The following is a 7220-nucleotide window of genomic DNA, read 5'->3' on the forward strand; positions in this document are numbered from 1 at the left end:
ACAGATAATCCCGCCCCCCAGCACATTACCACAAATAATCCCACCCTCCCGCCACATTACCACACATAATCCCACCTCCCCACATTACCACAGGAGGCTCCGTCCCCACACATTACCACACGAGGCTCCGTCCCCACACATTACCACACGAGGCTCCGTCCCCCCACATTACCACACGAGGCTCTGTCCCAACACATTACCACGTGAGGCTCTGGCCCCACACACTACCACACGAAGCTCCGTCACCCCACATTACCATATGAGGCTCCGTCCCACCCCATTACCACACACAATCCTGCCCCAACCACATTACCACACACAATCCCGCCCCCCACCACATCACACTCGCTAATCCCGCCCCCTGCATAGTAGCTCCACCCCTACCACATCACCACACATAATCCCACCCCCCACCCCATTACCACACACAGTCCTGCCCCCCCACATTACCACACACAATCCCGCCCCCCCACCACATTACCACACACAATCCCGCCCCCACCACATTACCACACACAATCCGCACCACATCACCACACACAATCCCGCCCCCCCACCACATCACCACACATAATCCCGCCCCCCCACCACATCACCACACATAATCCCGCCCCCACCACATTACCATAGATAATCCCGCCCCCTACCACAGTATCACACATAATCCCGCCCCCACCACATCACACATAATCCCGCCCCCACGACATTACCACAGATAATCCCGCCCACCACCACACATAATCTCCCCCCCACCACATTACCACACATAATCCCACCCCCCCACATTACCACACGAGGCTCCGTCCCCACACATTACCACATGAGGCTTTGTCCCCACACATTACCACATGAGGCTCCGTCCCCACACATTACCACACGAGGCTCCATCCCCCCACATTACCATACGAGGCTCTGTCCCCACACATTACCAAACGAGGCTCCGTCCCCCCACATTACCACACGAGGCTCCGTACCCACACATTATGTAATTCAACCACTTAAGCCAAGGAAAACGTACATTTAATTGCATAATCACCAGCAGCGTTAATTAGATAGCAATGTGTGTGCCGAGCGCTAGTTGGCTGGAAACAGTTAGTAATTACATTACTTGGAGAGTTTTCATCCATTTCAGGTTTTCAAAAAACCATGGTGGCAAAGAAAAAAGTATTTGTTGCTTCTGTGAAGCAGATCCTGAGGAAAACTACTCCAAACTAGGCACCTTGACATCAAAAATCTGCAAAAAAAGGCTTTAAGAATGAAAATCTCATTGCAAACTCTGCAAAAAATCCCTAGGAAACACATCATGAACATAAAAACTCTTCCCAAAAGTACCTAATAAAGTGGAGTTTTCTTAAGTGGTTTCTGCTTGAGAAACTCATTGTTTTTAAATGCCTTAATAAAATTCCATCTGCAAATAACCTAAAGATTCACACTGAGGTTTTTTCAGCAACTTTTGGATCAAAACTTTTTCAAACACCACTAGGAGTTCAAAAGACACAAGTTTTGTTTGAAGTGTTGGACTGCGCACACACTCAGTTTTTTAATGAATTTTTGGAACAGGAACTGGTATGTGCATATGACGGCTTTTAAACTCAGGAGAACTTGATGAGTTTTTGACGCAGAAGACTTTTCAAGAAATTTAGGACATTTCTTCCCCTGAATCGTCTTTTGTATCATTTTTTTGGTTGTTTCCTGGACAATGTTAAGACGGCTTTTTTCGGAAGGTTTTCCCATGGTTTCGGTGAAGTCTTTTTTTCTGGTCGCATTTTTCACTCCATTGAAAAATGAAGAAACAGTTAGCTCTTTTAAGCAAAATCAATGGCAAACACTCCAAAAAAAAGTCTTGTTGCAGTCCAGGCATGTATTGAGCTTTTCCACTGATTTGTACTGTAAAATACACAGCATGCTCCTGGTGGAAAACGTTAATAGAATGGACATGTGACTTCTTTTAACCGCTTGGCATTTTTAGAAACCTGAAGTGGTCAAAAGACATTTAAAAACCTCAAAATAGACAGAGCAAGTCAGTTTTACATAGAATTGCTTATGTTCATTCTTTTGAGCACTGTTTGATAGGGTTTTCAAATGATTCCAATGGCGGAAGCCGCCTGAAAAAAGATGTCATGTGCGCATAGCCACCTAGTTGAAACTGAGTGGATACTCTACAAATGCACCTGCAAATCTCATAGCTCCTCAAAAATTTGGAGTTTCTGCCCAGATTCTGCTCTGAAAACTCAGCTAAAAACCTCTGTGTGCACATAGTCTTGTAGAGTTTCTGCCCTGAAAATGCAGGAAAAATATAACTTAGTGTGAACACACACTCATAGCTATTTTGAGTGATTTATTCCACTTCAGGGTTTGAGAAATGCTAGGTGAAAATAAAAGGGGATATTGCATCTTTGAAGCATATCCTGATGGAATTTGCTCTAAAGTAGACACTGTAAATCAAAAGGCTGCAAAGAAAAAGCTTTAGGAAAAAAAGTCAAAAACACTTCAAGAACTCTTAAAAAGTGCTTTAGGAGCCACTTTATAAAGCTAAAACTCCTTTAAAAACTCCCCAATGAAAGGGTGTTTTTGCTTTAACCCTTTCGCGACATGCGCCGTACATGTACTGCGCATGTCTGGTCCCCTGCTTTGATGTGCGCTCCGGCGGTGAGCGCACATCAAAGTCGCGACATGTCAGCTGTTTTGTACAGCTGACATGTGCGCGCAATAGCGGCGGGTGAAATCGCTATTCACCCGCCGCTATTAACCTGTTAAATGCCGCTGTCAAATGCAGAGAGCGGCATTTAATTACCGCATCCGGCCGGGCGGCCGGAAATGACGTCATCGCCGACCCCCGTCACATGATCGGGGGTCGACGATGCATCAGGAAGGTAACCATAGAGGTCCTTGAGACCTCTATGGTTACTGATCGCCGGTAGCTGTGAGCGCCCCCCTGTGGTCGGCGCTCACAGCACACCTGCATTTCTGCTGCATAGCAGCGATCTGATGATCGCTGTTATGTAGCAGAGCCGATCGGGCTGTGCCTGCTTCTAGCCTCCCTTGGAGGCTATTGAAGCATGGCAAAAGTGAAAAAAAAGTATTTAAAAATGTGAAAAAAATATTAAAAATATAAAAGTTTAAATCACCCCCCTTTCGCCCCATCCTAAATAAAACAATAAAAAAAAAAAAACCCTACACATATTTGGTATTGCCGCATTCAGAATCGCCCGATCTATCAATTGAATAAAAGCATTAACCTGATACCTAAACAGCGTAGCGAGAAAAAATCCGAAACGCCAGAATTACATTTTTTTGGTCGCCGTGACATTGCGTTAAAATGCAATAACGGGCGATCAAAAAAACGCATCTGCGCCGAAATGGTATCATTAAAAACAACAGCTCGGCATGCAAAAAATAAGCCCTCACCCGACCCCAGATCACGAAAATTGGAGACGCTACGGGTATCGGAAAATGGCACTTTTTTTTTTTTTTTAAACAAAGTTTGGAATTTTTTTTCACCACTTGGATAAAAAATAACCTAGACATGTTAGGTGTCTATGAACTCATAATGACCTAGAGAATCATAATGGCAGGTTAGTTTTAGCATTTAGTGAACCTAGCAAAAAAGCCAAATAAAAAACAAGTGTGAGATTGCACTTTTTTTGCAATTTCACCGCACTTGGAATTTTTTTCCCGTTTTCTAGTACACGACATGGTAAAACCAATGATGTTGTTCAAAAGTACTACTCGTCCCGCAAAAAATAAGCCCTCACATGGTCATATTGACGGAAAAATAAAAAAGTTATGGCTCTGGGAAGGAGGGGAGCGGAAAACGAAAGCACAAAAACGAAAAAGGGCTGCGGCATGAAGGGGTTAAAAAGTCTTTTTTGAATGCCTCTATAAAACTCCATCTGCATATATCCTAATACTGACACAAAAAAAATTCAGACATCATTCTTAAATTTGGCCATGATTTTCATTTACATTTTCAATTATGCCAGAGATCTAATTCTATGTGGAGACAAAGACTTTAGAGCAGATTTGCTTTAAAATTTGCTTTCGTAAAAAGTTTCCACTTGAAAAACTCATCTTTTTTGAATGGCTCCATAAAACTCCATTTGCAGATAGATTAATACTGACCTGAAAAAAGTTTATGAAATTATTCTTAAATTTGGTACAATTGAAAATATAAATAAATCATCGTGCTTCTCTTTACATTTTTTACCACGCCTTACCTTACAATCATTGCTTGTATGGGTTGTAAGTAGTGTTGAGCGATACCGTCCGATACTTGAAAGTATCGGTATCGGAAAGTATCGGCCGATACCGGCAAAGTATCGGATCCAATCCGATACCCGATACCAATACAAGTCAATGGGACTCAAGTATCGGACGGTATCCCTGATGGTTCCCAGGGTCTGAAGGAGAGGAAACTCTCCTTCAGGCCCTGGGATCCATATTAATGTGTAAAAGAAAGAATTAAAATAAAAAATATTGCTATACTCACCTCACCGAGGGAACCGGCAGCGTTGTTTGCTTAAAATTCGCGCGTTTACTTCCTTACGTGAAGTCCCGGCTTGTGATTGGTCGCGTGCCGCCCATGTGGCCACGACGCGATCAATCACAGCAAGCCGTGACATAATTTCAGGTCCTTCAGGATTTTAAAATTACGTTCTGGCTTGTGATTGGTCGCGTCGCGGTCACATGGGCGACGCGACCAATCACAAGCCGTGACGTCACGGGAGGCTGGACACGCGCGCATTTTAAAATGCGCGCGTGTCCAGCCTCCCGTGACGTCACGGCTTGTGATTGGTCGCGTCGCCCATGTGACCGCGACGCGACCAATCACAAGCCAGAACGTAATTTTAAAATCCTGAAGGACCTGAAATTACGTCACGGCTTGCTGTGATTGGTCGCGTCGCGGCCACATGGGCGACGCAACCAATCACAAGCCGGGACGTCACGGGAGGCAGGACACGCGCGCATTTTAAAATGCGCGCGTGTCCAGCCTCCCGTGACGTCACGGCTTGTGATTGGTCGCGTCGCCCATGTGACCGCGACGCGACCAATCACAAGCCAGAACCTAATTTTAAAATCCTGAAGGACCTGAAATTACGTCACGGCTTGCTGTGATTGGTCGCGTCGCGGCCACATGGGCGGCACGTGACCAATCACAAGCCGGGACTTCACGTAAGGAAGTAAACGCGCGAATTTTAAGCAAACAACGCTGCCGGTTCCCTCGGTGAGGTCCATGCTGCGTCGGAGAGGTGAGTATAGCAATATTTTTTATTTTAATTCTCTCTTTTACACATTATTACATTAATGTTGTTTCGATACCGATACCCGATACCACAAAAGTATCGGATCTCGGTATCGGAATTCCGATACCCGCAAGTATCGGCCGATACCCGATACTTGCGGTATCGGAATGCTCAACACTAGTTGTAAGTTTTCATATGCATTTCAAGTTGATATTTTTCCCATGTCAATGTCAAATTGGTACCTAAAGAAAAATCTTTGTACAGTTTCTTTGCATTTCTCCCATGTAGCATAGTAAATGATCCTTAGGAGTTACTGAGCATATGCATACCTCTAACAGGCTAATCCCTACATCGCTTAAGAAAGTGTTCGTTTTCAATGGCTTCATAGCTCAGAGGTTAGAGCACTGGTCTTGTAAACCAGGGGTCGTGAGTTCGACTCTCACTGAAGCCTTAAAAACTCTTTGTCTCTCATATGAAAATTGCTTATCTGTTTGGTCAGTGGTACAAAGTTGGTGTGATTCAATATTGACTTTATGTTAAGTTACGACATCCTTTTCAAAAGTTCTGGATAAGACCTTGATCATATATGACATTCGGGTAACATGTTTGTCAAATTCCTTTCTTATGCCACCTCTATCAGAGCTTTAGGAGTCTAATGACCCTTCATCAATTCTTGATGTGTGATTTTGTAATATAAAGAATTACATATTTTATTAAAGCAAGCAGTAGAATTCTCTTCTTTGCCAATCCATCTGATTTCATTTTTTTGCACATCAGATTGCCAATAAACAGGTAGTCAGTTATAGAACTGAAGCTTTAGAATGTTTGCAAGTCATGCTTTTGCGTTGCAAGAGCAGTTGTTGGTTTGTTGGTGATGGGACATTACGTTAAGAGTGTGATTTCAAACTAGAAATGAAAGGACTTGTGTTGGTAATGCAACTGAATGGCTATTGCACTGTTCGAAATAGAGATCAAAAGATGTGGCAAAGGTTCGCTGGCTTCATAGCTCAGTGGTTAGAACACTGGTCTTGTAAACCAGGGGTCGTGAGTTCAATTCTCACTGGAGCCTTTGTGTTATTTTGAAACTGAATAGTTTAATTCTTGAGCTTATCTATAAAAATACCTGCTAAGTTGAAGGTTTATTATACTGAGAAAAAAATGTTCAGACATAATAATTACATTACTTGGAGAGTTTTCATCCATTTTAGGTTTTCAAAAAAACGTGGTGGCAAAGAAAAAAAATACTTGTTGCTTCTGTGAAGCGGATCCTGAGGAAAACTACTCCAAACTAGGCACATTCAAATCAAAAATCTGCAAAAAAGGCTTTAAGAATGAAAATCTCATTGCAAACTCTGCAAAAAATCCCCAGGAAACACATCATGAATAGTGTTGAGCGATACCTTCCGATATCGGAAAGTATCGGTATCAGAAAGTATCGGCCGATACCGGCAAAATATTGGATCTCGCCGAAACCGATACCCGATACCAATGCAAGTCAATGGGACGAAAATATCGGAATTAAAATAAACCCTTTCTTTCCTTGTAGGTTCATTCTACATGAAGGAAAACAGCTAAGAATAATGTAGGATGTATTGGGGGAGGTGGCGGAGACATTAAAGGCATAGAGGTTTAGCCCAATCACATAGAATAGCAGGAATTTTAATTTTTTTTAATACGTTCGGAGTTATAAAGATATTGACTATGTTAAGATTTTTTTTATTTTGTCAGATATTGATGTTTCACTACTTCCACGCCCTTCACCCTCTTTTTTACTTCTCCCACACTTTCTTCTTCATCATCATCAGCATCTTTGACATCAACTTCTTCTTCACCTTATTCATCTTCTTCTTCATCTTCTACCTATTATTTTTTTGTTACATTGTTCATATTCTTTTTATTTAACTATTATTCTTCTTCATATTCAACTTCTTCATCATATTCTTATTTGTGACAGGCATTCCCGTAGTTGTTATCTCT

General features: G+C 42.6%; 2 non-coding genes across 2 annotated transcripts; both read left to right on the top strand.

Annotated features, from left to right (window-relative positions):
• The first annotated feature begins 5621 nt into the window (after nucleotides 1–5621).
• On the top strand, nucleotides 5622–5694 carry TRNAT-UGU (transfer RNA threonine (anticodon UGU)). The gene has a single exon. It is a non-coding gene; the product is annotated as a tRNA-Thr (tRNA).
• Nucleotides 5695–6239: 545 nt separating this feature from the next.
• Nucleotides 6240–6312, top strand: TRNAT-UGU (transfer RNA threonine (anticodon UGU)). Its single transcript has one exon. It is a non-coding gene; the product is annotated as a tRNA-Thr (tRNA).
• Nucleotides 6313–7220: the final 908 nt, after the last annotated feature.

This window comes from Ranitomeya variabilis, chromosome 1 (genome assembly GCF_051348905.1).
Source record: "Ranitomeya variabilis isolate aRanVar5 chromosome 1, aRanVar5.hap1, whole genome shotgun sequence".
Taxonomy (NCBI): Eukaryota; Metazoa; Chordata; class Amphibia; order Anura; family Dendrobatidae; genus Ranitomeya; species Ranitomeya variabilis.